This window comes from Adiantum capillus-veneris, chromosome 1 (assembly GCF_014529385.1).
Source record: "Adiantum capillus-veneris isolate H3 chromosome 1, ASM1452938v2, whole genome shotgun sequence".
In the NCBI taxonomy this organism is placed as follows: Eukaryota; Viridiplantae; Streptophyta; class Polypodiopsida; order Polypodiales; family Pteridaceae; genus Adiantum; species Adiantum capillus-veneris.
Window position 1 is genome coordinate 56080054 of NC_140931.1, and position 13765 is coordinate 56093818.

Genomic DNA, 13765 nt, shown 5'->3' on the forward strand with positions numbered 1-13765 from the left:
AACTCCTTCGCGATGTTTACCGTCACCCATCAAATGACACATCAGAGTTGTCCGTTCCTGATGGCAGTTCCTGTAGCTACAATCTTTTTACAGTTTTTAGTACACATAAAAAATATCCTAAAAAAGAGATTTAATCATTAAAAATAAGAAAATCTCCTCTTCTCCTTCACTCTCATTGCATAGAATTAGCAACAGGCGCGCTCCCGTCTTCACCGCTGATGTCTTACAGGGCATAAGCCATTAATATCACTTGCAAGAGAAGGATCCAAGATTTGTTTCAAGTCACTGTTTTTCTCAAAAGCAGTGCCATGCAGATGTTGATGTCTACAGCTACCAAGCAGCACACTCCAAGGACTTGGCAAGCTTTCAAGAAAATTTTTGCCCGAAGTTCTATGGTTTCTGACATCTTCCTTCAGAGTGCAACTTTTGGCAGAGTGTGGTATCCTGAAATGCTTGCCATGGAAAACCCAAGCAGATTATATCTTGAAATTTCTTGACATCTCTCAGTAGATGTCTTTTCGAGCAGATGACCTTGGAGGCTTAGTGTGATTGCTATCTTGGGACTACCATTGTCGCCAAAGAAACACTGTTTGTCCAAGAGCTGATGGACCATGCTGTGCTCGGCTACGACCCTATGGAATGAACCTAACGCTAATTTTTTTGGTGCAGGTTTTAGGATGGAAAGTCAATCGACTTTTCGAGCTCGACTGATGTCGAGATTGCTTTTTAAGTTTGAATTTTGTGTGAGAATCTGTTTGAGAGCTTGTTTGGTGATCCTGTTTGGAATTTGTTTGAAATGGATGCTATCTGTTTTAAACCTGTCTTGGTGCCGATTTGAATTGTTTAACTTGGTTTTAATACTGGTTTCAATGATTGGTGATTTTACTCCCGGGTGGAGAAGTGAGAAATACTGTTTTGGTATTGTTTGACCTCGGAATGGCGCAGGTCGATGCCTGGGGAGCGTTATGTTGTATGCTAGAAAACCTCCGAACGACGCAGGCCGATGCCTGGGGAGCGTTTGGTTGAATGCTTGTAAAATAATTGTTGTTGTGACTCCCGGCCGGAACCTGGATGGTTATACGGGAGGAGTATTAAGAAGAAGAGCAGTGGTTACTCTCAGCACCTCCAAATGACGCAGGCTGCGGTCTGGGGGGGTGTTTGGTTGTAAAAGGCCTCTATATCTCCCGGCCCGTACCTTTTTAGGTTATGCGGGAGGAGTGATGAGGGAGTCGTTGAATATCTCCCGGCTCGGACCTTGTTAGGTTATGCGGGAGGAGTGTTCAACGGCTTTATGTTTCTATGTCTTGTAACATGCATATGTAAGCATTTGTGTTGCATTGTGATGTGCCAGCTACTGAATATTCCTAATTGGATGAGATTGCTTGGGTATGTAATTTTTTAGTGCATCAAGACACCCGTGGAAGATCAGTACGGTCTGGGTGTGATAGCTAATTTTACTACGCCGGAATATCAAGAGTTCCGATCTGGACGAAAGGAGAAGCTAACTCCTTGATCAAAAGAGCAGAAAGGAGAAGCTAACTCCTTAATAAAAAGAGCAAACTGATTGTCCCTCGGAAATTTTTGAGCTAACTTGAGTTGTTTTGCAGATATGCTGTAATCGCGAACGATTACTCTCCTTCAAGAAGGGGCAAGGCGGTACCAAACGTACTGTACATGGCGTATATGTATGTACTGTACGTTGTTCCTTATAGGAAAAAATTTTACGTACGTAAAAATACGTACTCTTTAAAAAAAACCGCAAAGTACTAAATTTTCTAGGACATTTTCAATAAAAAACAAGAGAGAAGCCAACAACTTATAGAGACATTCAAAGACACGTTTACAAGACAACCATATACTGTGTAACTATTGCAAGAGATTTGGATTTTTATTTTAAATCAACATTGTACGGGCTTTCCACACCCCACCCAAAAAAAAAAAAAAAAAAAAAAAAAAACGGCGTATGGATCGTTCCGTATGGTACGGATCCGTACAGAACATCCGTACGGTACGGAACGGATCAATACGTACGTTTTGATCCAACCTTGAGAAGGGGAGATGTCACAAACTGCTGACGTGTCAAAGCCTAAAGAATGGAGCCAACTTGCAAATGCTGGCCGAGGGGCCTAAACCCTAAGAAGAACAAGTAACAGAAGAAGTCCTATCAACTTATGGGGACCCCGTCCGATGGGCCCCAAGTGACATAAAGGATTAAAATAAAGCAGGACCCGCACACACGCAAAATTGATGACGTGGTAGATTTCCGAAAATTGTGCTGGCATGATGACGTGGCAGGCTGTACGGATTTTCGCGTTTTGCGCTAGCTGATGATGTGGCAGCTATATGGATTTCCGTGATTTACGCTGGCAGTTTTTTGGCTTTGCTTTTGGACCAGATGCTTTTGAGTTTGAAGGCTTTTTACTGTAAACTGCTTTTGGGGCCTAGGGCCTTTAAATATGTGCTAAGGGCTCATTCTCTGGCATGCTTCCTGGAGAAGGTGCAGAGTCTCGAGTACCGGCTTGTACTTTGCTGATGCAATATAAAGAAATACCGAAAGGGGCGCCAAGGCCAATACTCTTTGGGGTGGAATTCCGCCACTCTGTGTCGCGTGTCGTCTCTCTCTCTCTCTCTCTCTCTCTCTCTCTCTCTCTCTCAGTTCAGTTGTTATTGAAGTGCTAAAAGTCTGCTCAGTCTGCTCTTTTCTATTGGCACGTGGTGCCCGTCTTGTGACAATGACCTACTTGATCATGCATGTCCTGCTAGAGGCTCACAAAGTGCCAAGCTAGATCCTAAGATAACTAAGACTGATGTTGACCTCTAGCAGTAGCTTGTCCTCAAGTGCAATGTGCACGTGACAATATCTGTATTTGGAGATGAATTATTGCAGGATTCTCTCTTCATCAAAAGGGTTTATGTCCAAAAGATTGAATTTGTATGCATGATTGCATCGGGTAGTAACTGGTAACAATGTGGTTTATTTTTGAGTATGTGGGTGTAATCGAGGGGACAATAACTCTTAAAGTACTCTTCGTTAAGAGAGGGATAGGTGACAAGCAATGACGTGGCACTAACACGTGGTGAAGCAGCAGGAAAATGGAAAAACAAAGGGACTTTCTCTGGGCGTAGGCGTTAGTGAAATGCAACCCAAAAACCTCTGCAAGTCATGGATTGTATGAACTAAGACATGGCTGCAGCATGCTTATGTAACACTGTTGTACATGGCTGATATTTATCAGGGAGAAGCTTTTGTGCAACCATTTAGTTGACAACTGTTGACCTAAAATTAATTTTAGCAAATGATTTTTGAGTCGCTTTTGAGGCTACATTCCCATAAATTAAGGGCTCTAGTGCTAGATGTAATTGAGATCAGCTTGCACGGTCACACAAACAATTGTAAAAACTCTTGAGATGGTATGTAAAGATATACAACATGGGGCGCTCGACTTGAGGGCCAATACTCTGTGGAGGGTAAGTACGATTCTCTCGTGTTGTCTAGTGTCTTCAAGTGTCATTTATATTGTTCTGCTCAGTCTTGCAATTGCAGTTTGTGAGTTCGGGTTGATCATCCGCTTGACAGGTGATTACACTGATGGTCTCTGCCTCTCTTTCACTAAATAAGTAGCCATCCTTACACAAGCTAGCAGTTCAGTAAGTTTCCAAATGGTTTGCCAGCGAGTGCCTTAATGGTTTCGCTATCTACAAACAAACCTGATACCTGCTTTCTACTACTGGAATGAGCATGGACCGAATGGGGCGAACCAATGAAAACAAACAATTATTATTTCAAAACTATAGCAAATGGGTTTGATCTTAGGAGAAGTTTAATTGTTAATGCCCTTTGCAAATGCTTCTGTTCGAGCTACAACTTCATTTTTTCATTTTTTGACCTTGTACCAATGTTGGCTGTTTTTGGTTCCCACTCCAACTAGAAAAGTGCAGGTATTTCTGTATGTCAGAATTGGTCCCATGCAAAAGGAATGACGTCTTTTATGGTGCCTTGTGATTTCTGTACTTTTACATGTACGTGACAGCTGAAGAAACCTGGCATGAACAATTTTTCTTGATATTCCAATGATTTTTTTTGCAGGATATACAGCTGTATTCCCGAGAATCTATGTGCGAGATCCCACAAAGTTTTAGGGGTTACTCGGGATGCATCCGAGGAAGAGATTCAATCAGCTCGCAACTTTCTTGCTGAACAATATGCACATCATGAACGAAGTAGGGAAGCTGTTGAGGCAGCTCATGACAAAATCATCATGGAAAGCTTCCGAGCAAGGAAAAATTCAAAAATCAATCTTAAGAGCAACCTTAAAAAGAAAGTTGAAGAATCACCTCCGTGGGTGAAAAGAATTCTGAATATTTTTGAAGTTCCACCTTCTCAAATTATACTACAGAGGGCGGCCTTTTTTGGACTTATGGGAGTGTGGAGTGTGATGAATCCAGCCGAGGGGGGCCCCGCATTTCAGGTTATGCAACCACCATATGAAAGAGCATTTTACAAACATTGTTGAGCTTTATTCTAATCAAAGATGATTGTGAGACTGCTCTCAAGAATCGAATCATCTGCAGGTGGCTGTTTCTCTAGCAGGATGTGTGTATCTTCTTAATTATAGGCTCAAAAGCATTGGGCGGTCCTTCATGCTTGGGTAAGCATTCGAAGTGTTTATTCACAGTTGATATGAAAGAATTCGTTCTTTTGTCGTTTGTTTGTGTTGCCGTGTCTGTTGTTTAGAGTAGAATACTTGTTTCACAGTTTCAGTCAAGCAAGCTTCTCTAACTTATTTTACATAAGCCTCTTCTAAAAGGATTTTCAAGTGAATAATGGTTTTCTTTTTTCAAATCTTATTTTTGTTTAGAAACATATCAGGTCATGTAGTTTTTCTTCTTCATCTGTTTTCTTGTGTTGCCTTGCTTGTGTGTTTTAGCCTCTCTTATAATTTGTACACTCAGAACTTTTCTGTGTGTGTGTGTGTGTGTATATGTATATATATAATAAGTTTCTCTGATTCATCAAGCATTTGATCTAATTGAGCATGTCTGTGGTTTCAGATTCGGCGGGCTTGTTGTGGGATGGTTGGTTGGCTCCTTCATTGTACCTGTCGTGCCAATGGCTTTACTGCCTCCGAATTGGAGCCTAGAAATCATAACGGCACTGATATCATATGTATTCATGTGGGTTGCATGTACTTTCTTGAAGTAAGGACACCTTATAGATATTGTATACACGGGCCTCAAAAGGCTGGACTTGCAAGTGGTGGCTCTAGCACTCATCTATGCCTGTGCTCAAAAGGATGTCCGTTAAATGTTTCAGTAACACACTTTCTAGAGTAGATAGAGCTTTTCTTCCTTTTTAATGCACCATTACTATTTCTGTCACACTAGCCAATTTACCCGATCGACATTTTTGTAATGTACCCATTAGTGGTGAATATCAATATGTATCGGGATTTGTTCAAAAGAAAGCATGCTCTATGAAGTAGTGATTGTCACTTGAATGACCGTTTTGGGAGGGATTTCTATCGAATTCCAAGCAGAGTGTCAGCTAATGACTGCTTTTGTAGTACTGAGCGGTGAGGACTGGTTTAAATCTTGTGGACTTGAAAATTTGTTTACAATCTTCAAGGCTCTAATGGGAAGTGCAGTTAGTAGTGGCTTCCTTTTTGGTGGTGGTATTTCTCTTTTGCTTGTCCTATTATTCTCAAAGCACACACTCAAACACTTCCCCCTAAAGATACACCTTCATTTGACATGAATCAATCCATGACTAAATTTGCAATTAGGATTTTCTTCTTGTCAATTGCTGTAGGGATCCCAGTTACCTCTCTCGGGCGCTCACTCTATGTAGAACTCCTATATCTCGTGCGTTCAAAGGGTATCATAAAAATTCCTTACCTGTGATTTTTTTGTGAATATAGCACACCCTTTGTGTTCAATCCGTATTTCTTTTTGAAGCTATACCCCTTTGTAAATGAAGATGTGGCAATTTTTTGAAATTAAAAAATATCCTTCTATTGAACCCATGTGATAAGTAAATATCAGGTGACCTACCGCTATGTTCCGTCTTGAGTAACAGGTGGAGTTCAACACTTGTTGGATAGATCTTGGAGGTTTTTTGGGATTGTTTTCTACCACATTAAAGTTTCTTCTGCCTGTAGCTACTACATTGCAAAGTGAAGAGTAGCCTGTTGATTTATACCACCTGATTTAACAAGAGCAGTTGCCTTCTCAGCACTTGCAAATGAGAGGTTTAGTGCTAACTGGCTCATTGATCTTTTTCCTTGGATGAACACTTTTGTTTCGAAGGTTTCCCGACCTGAACCAACGTTGAATGTTCAAGAGGCACCCTCTGAATTGCACCCTTGTAAACTGCATGTTAGATGTTAACAATGTTGGCATTATGCAACACAAAAAGCTCGAACTTATCTCTTCTCTATCTCTCAACAACCTTTGGGCGTATCACTTTGATCTTCCACTCCATTATCGGCTCAATGTGGTTTGGTTGAGGCATTGCTTTCCCCTTTTGCCTTGCCTCCTCTACTGTGTCTATGTTAGACGGCAGTGCCATTGTTTGTGGTTGATCGGCTTTGCTTAGATGCTTCTTGATGTGAGATTAAGTACTTTGCCATAACCTTCATTCATACGTTCTTCATTTTCGTATCCTTAATTCATACCTTCTAGAATTTTCCTATTGATGTGGTTGTCACTCAAAAAATGTGTCTTTCCACATCCAAACATCTTGCCAGTCCTAATAGTGAGCTTCAATGAATTGACATTTAGAGGCTTTGTTCGTATCTAGCACGAAAAAGCGCCCTAGCCATGAATATGTTATTAATAAATAGTACTTTTCTTGAAGGAATAAGAGTTCCATAAACTATTAATAATTTATGGATCACATGTGGATTTGTATTGTCATGCTGATGATAACAAGGATCTTATCCATAATAAAACATGCATTTGTATCCTAGCATTCATAGTAGGTAGATTTTAAATGTTCTCAATAAGCTCCTTCATTGGCAAAAGGGTCAAAGATTGGTTTTTGGAATATAAAGGCAGGAAAGAAACATGATTAATTTTTGCATTTTGTTGTCCCATTAGAAAGATACCCAAGTTGACGTCTTTCTCAACCTCTCTTTATGTTAAGGTTCTCATATAGCCAACTTGTTTGAGCACAAGTGTAGAAGCAATGCAAAAATTCATCACTTGGCATGTTTTACAGTTAAGACATTACAACCGTGGGTATATGAAGCAAACATAACGTTACATATGTGCATATTTAGCCTCTCAAAATTCATCTAGTGTTGTGCAAGATCTAAACTCTTTGTTAAGAATCTCAAAAAACAAGGTCTTCATGCTTCTATTCAAGTGTCGAGGTATTTTCAATAAAGTAACGAGAAATGCTAAGGTCAACTCTTAGCTTTTAATAACCTTGCCTTTGGACAAGTGCCATAAAATGTGGAGTGACGAGTAGTTTAAATGTGATGCTGTCTTAGCATGGAAATGCTAGTTGATTGAGGTGGGTCCAACAAACAATTGAAATTCCACCTTCAATAGTGTGCTTCCTCAAGCACTTGTGCCACCAAAATTGGAATGAATTACTCAATAAACAATGTCGACTAGATGCTGCTTAGAAGCAAGTTGGATTCCATAGAGTCAGTAAACTAGTTGCGGGTAGTAAGTGTGCGCAAAGAAGTAAACTAGTTTTGATCACATGATACGTAGTGGGCATGCATTCTACAATTTGAAAGATGTGTCCATAATAGAATACACTTTTTGGCAAATCATGTGTTGCATTCAAATTTGTTTCAAGAATTTTTCTTTTCTTGAAATGGTCATTTGGTTGATGTAAATCAAGACTTTGACCAACAAGTGCAACCAAGAACTTGCTAACCATGCTAGAGGTTCGGTATGGAAAAGGGCTAGTGAGAAGTGATAAGCTTTAGGGACTATGTCTCTGATAGGCGAGGGACTCTAGCATATTCATCTGCACATATCTGTACTCCTCTTATAGGCCCCTTGGCCCATCTTCAGTAGACCCCTTGACAACTCATGCTGGACCATGTCCTTCTGGTCCTACCTTTCTCTTGACATTACTCCCTCCTTGAAGGAGAGTTTTTGTCCTTAAAAAAAAGGTGGAATCTTTGTTCCTAAGAACACTCATGTCTTCTTAAGTGGCACTTTCTTTATGTCTATCTTTCCACTTAACCAATACTTGTGGACGCACATGATGATGAGTACATAAAACTTGATAGGAAGAAAACTTGTAGGCTATAGCTCCAACTCGCTTGAATATATTTGAATGGGCCACAATATGTAGGAGATAACTTAGCTATCTAACCAGTTTTTATACTTTTTGAATGGTCTGGAATACGTAAAAATATATCTTCACCTTCTCTAGAAGTGACTTATTGATTTTTTTTTTCTCAACATACATTCTGTATCTATCTTGTGCTTGTCAAACATTTTGACGAGAAATCTTGAGCATATCCACGTGATCTTGGATAATGTCCATGACTTGCTGAATTGTTGATGTAGCCAATCCCACCCTTACTGATGGATTGGGTGGAAAGGTGTACATAAGACTCAACAAGTAATTCACTTGTTTTCATTAAAATGCTTCATAATTAGTCAAATGAATGAATTTACATGTTGCTTCACATATGAATTTTCTAAACACTAGGATCCATAACACTTAGTATGCATACATTAGCAAAAAATTATCCGAGCGTGTGTTTCCACTATTGGAGTGTTTTGTGCTTGCCTATGCTCATGGCACAGTTGATGCACATAGCATACATGAGACTTGAGGGAATAGATATGTAAATAGCTCTTTAAAAGAAATTAAACACTTTCCACTTTGAATCGTAACAATTCATAATATACTAAACAGAACAATTACTAAACATGCTAAAATATGTGAACCATGATAGAATGCAAACATAAATCACATCCAAGTAAAAACAATGAAACATTTTTATTGACATGAAATAGCCTTTGCTATGTACGTAATAGGTGTGCATAATTATAACCTAAAATTCTTAATCAACCATTCATTAATGTTGTTTGTCGTACTTGTTACATCAACAAAGTTTTACTAGATGTTCGATAAGCTTTGGCCACTCAAATTGTTCCCAATACCTCATGCTTGAAATGATCTAATAAACGGATTTCACCAGCACCAAATAGGGACTTTAAAAAAAAAAAAAAAGAGAAAAAGATCCTTCTATTAGTTACTGAAACTGCCCATAGGGCTACAACCACCTCTTCAAGAGAGGGCTACAACAACCATGGTGGGAGACTCTCCCAATGAAAAAACCAGAACTTGTACAATGGGGCTAAATCAAGAAATGGGGGGAGGGAAAATCCACACAGGTGGTCGGTAGTGCCATCGTAGTACACCCTGGACCATGGTGTAGAAGGGCCCAGGATGCCAGAGTCGTAGGAAAGCCTCTCTGCGCTGCCGCATGCGGTCGGAGCTGCCCTGTAGTCGTCCTCTGAGAGTGTGGATCAGCTCTAGCCAAAAATCGCGTACAGTCTCTGCTGGTCGCACAGGGTGAGCCTCAAAGATGCAGAAACAACGGGCCCACCAGATGAACCAGAGTGTCATGCCACTGATGCGCTCCCAACACTCCTCTTTCTTGCTGCACCACTCCTATGGAGTAAGCTCTGTATAGCAGGCTGAAGTGTAGGTCACCCCTCCTGCCAAATAGGGACTTTTTTATGATACATAATTAAGAAAAAGGCATTAATATCTGGTCCATAGACTCATATTCTTCACATGTGGAATATTTCTCATATAGTGATGTCAATAAATGTGATATTTGTCAAGTACAAGAAGTACTTGTGTGTGGAGTTAACTTGAGACACTCAATGATAGGATCGAGAGGGACCTTCCTAAAACCTTGCCGCACACTGGTTGAACCGAACTCGGTGAATTCCTAAACCATGTTGTACAATGTGTGATTGACAACATGTACCAAAGAACGATCCCCACTTTGTAGGCGTATGATCGCCTTAAGAGAATCGACCACTAAAAAGTATATAATACCCTGAGTAGACCTTCAATTCCATCATAAGGGAAATTTGTTGGGGTTCACGCCAACTGGCTACCCATCTCTTAACCCTAACCTTATTCTTTCATATACTATAGAATAAGGAGTTGTGAGATTACATCCTCACATTGTGCTCCACCCAAACCCGTGCTCCTACTTCCCTCATTTTCCTGCACGCATGCACACACACACACACACACCCACACTGTGCACGCGCACTTCACAAGTGGTATCAAAGCCTAGGCGGGAGGTGCATCAGCATCTTCACCTTCATCTTGCATGCACAGGGCTCAAGAGGAGCATAAGGTCTTGCAACGCTTTCAAAGCTAAGGAACTAGAGGAGGATCTATAGAATCGAGTGAAGAGGAACTTGACTCATCTGGTAGCACTGGATTATGATGAGAACTGAAAAAAGGTAAAGGAAGTGCTAGTTACTTTGTATAATTAGCACTGGTGATTGCAAAAGCAACGCAAGGCAAAGTAAAATTGCAACACTGGTGACACCAATCTGTAGTGCAATAGAAGAGAGAGAGAGAGAGAGAGAGAGAGAGAGAGAGAGAGAGAGAGAGAGAGAGAGAGAGAGAGAGAGAGAGAGAGAGAGAGAGCTTCCTTGCCTCTCATGACACTCTCGACGAGAAGAGAAAGGAGTTTCGATAGCGAGAGAGAGGGAAGAGGCGGCATTGTGATTTTGAAAACACACACAAATGGTTTCAAAGAAGCAAAGTATGTGAAACACACACACATATACTTAGCCTCATCCTCATGGAAAGAGAGAGAGAGAGAGAGAGAGAGAGAGAGAGAGAGAGAGAGAGAGAGAGAGAGAGAGAGAGAGAGAGAGAATGTCTTCTTAGCTTTGCAAGCTATGTTCGTTTATGTATATCTACTACTTTTTTATTTCATGGTATGGGCAAATTTGGCTCTGTGTGAGGGAGTGTTTATGTGGTGGCACCCTTGCTTCAGATAGTGCTTTTCTCTTCTAGGGCTCTCTAGATCCTTAGGGCAGTTGAATGAGGTTTTTATGCTTTGTAAGTTTTTAAAGTTGTGACTACCTATAAAAGCCTATACTGATGTAATGGTTTTTCTTTTATAGTTTCACCTAGGTCATAAAATGAGCATTGAAAAAACAAAAAAGGGGGAGTTCCTTTATGGCCTTCAAAAAGCAAAGTAGAGTCACCTTCAAATGGCCTTGAAAAGGAAAAGTAGAGTCACCCTTCAAATGACAAATGGAGGCATATAATATAGATATTAGTTTGGAGGTGCCGCCTCTAGAGGCACTCTCTCTCTCTCTCTCTCTCTCTCTCTCTCTCTCTCTCTCTCTCTCTCTCTCTCTCTCTCTCTCTTCTCTCTCTAATTGGACAGCCAATGCACACCGGTTTAAGACACCCGGACACAAGAAATGAGGACATGTGGGGGGAGGGGCTACATGAATCTCTTTCCCCTTTATATATAGTATATATAGACCTTTTTTTTGCCATACTCACAATTGTGAGTGGAGATGTATATAAACTCAACAAAATAATGTACAAAAGACCTCAAGCACATCTTGTGCCTTGAGGGATCAACATTACTACAGATCGGCCTTTTTGTTACGGACATAAGAGACTTACTTGAGAGAGATATAATGGAGGGTGTCACCCTCGAGTTGGCTAGAACCACAATCATCTTTCATAGTGTCAACTGGAATGGAGTGGGATGGCTTTAATCGCTTGGATCCACTCACCAAAGCTCCTCCCTTTTCCATTAGAGACTATCACTTCCCTGCTTTCTTGGATTATCTCGTTGAAGTCAGTAGTTGAGAGTTCATTTTTGAAAATACATTTGTTCCTAGTTCTCTAGACTTGTTTAAAGTAGCCAAAGCACAAAACTTGTGTGCATGTAAGGAGCTTGGTTCTTTATAAACTTCCCTCCCGTGATGAAATAATTATGTAGAAAATAATCTTTTGTATCCATTTGCAGACTTTGCCTGCCAAGCCACTTATAGTCAGATATTATGATCTTCATTTGATGTTTGCATCCTAAGAGTGCTATCTGATCGAATTGCTTCTTTGCATCCTGAGAATCTATCTTATCCAATTTCTCTAGCAAAGAATCTTATTGACTATCAAAATAGCCCCCTAAAGTGCCTTCCATAGGAATATCTTCATTGCCTGGGGCCATTAATGGTCCCAAATGTTACTGATTAGCATTCTTCGCCTCGTTTCTAGCCATTTCTTATGCCATTGTTTATTAAGAGGGGCAAACCAATTTGTTTTAAGCATTAGGCTAAAGTAAACTTCCTTGGTTTGAAGTTTTAAGAAAATTTTGTTCCACAGGCCACCACTAGGCTTTCCCCTCAGATCCAGACTCACAAATAGGCATCAGAACTTGATTCAAATCTTCGATGGCTCTTTCAATTAGAAGTCTTTCAGGAGAAACAGAGTCGTTAATTGGTTTGCTTCTTTCCATCTTGTGTTGCTGCCATCCCAAAATTGAGCTAGATATCTCAATCCTTTGTTATTGATCTTCCTAGCAATCTCTCTCGAATGGAGTTACTAAATCCCTTCCCACTTTCGATAGCCATGGGAACTAGTGTGTTATGGAAATATTTGGCGGACTCCCCCGATTCGAGGGTCTCTATACCTTTGACACATGTACAAACTAGCTCGCTCGTGATGGCCCTTAACCTTAGTTTTTCCCACTGAGGTGCTAGCAGTTTGTCGTGAATCCCTAGTTCCTTCCAAGGGCCCCTTGAGAGGAGACCTTCACTTTGTTAATCATGTCATCTTAATGGCCCATGCCTGGTCTTGTTTGGCTAGTGCAACAAAAAAATTAGCACACCGAGCCTTTGCATGCACCTTAGGGTTGAGGATTCCAATGACGCCTTGCTCCTTAGGTTTTGCAACAATTTTCCATCTGACCCACTACCAGGGGAGCAAAACTCGCGTGCTATTCTTCCAAAGGAATTTGTTCACCAGTTTCAAGAATTCCTTTCATCCATTTTTAAGAGAGGACCTGCAAAGGATATGTACGAGATCATAAAAATATTAATCACTTGTACTCTACCCTTGGAGGGGGGGAGCACATACTCCCACTAATGCATCTTGCTTTGCACTTTGTCCAAGACCCACAAGAACCTCTGCTTGTTGGTGATGTTGACCCCAAGTGGGGCCGCTAGATGGCGGAATGCCTTTCCTTTAGAGACGACCTCTCCTAACCATTCAGATGGGTCGAACAAGTGACTCTCTAATAGCAAGCTCAATCTTGATTCTTCAATATTGCACTTTGACCTTGAGTGGTGGAAAACATTTGAACGATCCCCAAAGCCATAGTAAGGTAGACTTAAAGCATGCCATGAATTACTTTATGTTTCAAAAAAGATATAAGGATAATATAAACATATTAATGTGGGTTTCTCTTCATTGGATTGCCTTTGGAGAGTTTTTGGATGTCATCTCCTACATCCTTCTACAGGAGATGTCACTATTGATAGCTATATTAGGACGATGATTTTAATTATTTGGTAACAAAGCATCCAAGATATAATTATCACTACCTTGATGTGGATGCATAGAGAGTATTTACACATGTTTTCACCTTGGAAGGAAAGGGAGGAAGGAGAGTGCTACCAAAATTAGGCCTTACTTCTTGTTGTCCACAACAACATATGGGTCACTTACTAGTATTAATTATATACAATAAGTACCTTAAAAATCATACATACGGGCACCAACACA

The 13765-nt window shown here is 40.5% G+C and overlaps 1 pseudogene across 1 annotated transcript in view; it reads left to right on the forward strand.

Moving 5' to 3' along the window:
- The window catches only part of LOC147464837 (protein CHAPERONE-LIKE PROTEIN OF POR1, chloroplastic-like), an 87282-nt pseudogene extending 81784 nt beyond the window's left edge, over nt 1-5498 (forward strand). Inside the window, exons 3-5 of the transcript XR_015188721.1 lie at nt 4088-4469; nt 4573-4649; nt 5053-5498. The product of XR_015188721.1 is annotated as a protein CHAPERONE-LIKE PROTEIN OF POR1, chloroplastic-like (transcript). The remainder of the gene's footprint in view (nt 1-4087; nt 4470-4572; nt 4650-5052) is intronic.
- Nucleotides 5499-13765: the final 8267 nt, after the last annotated feature.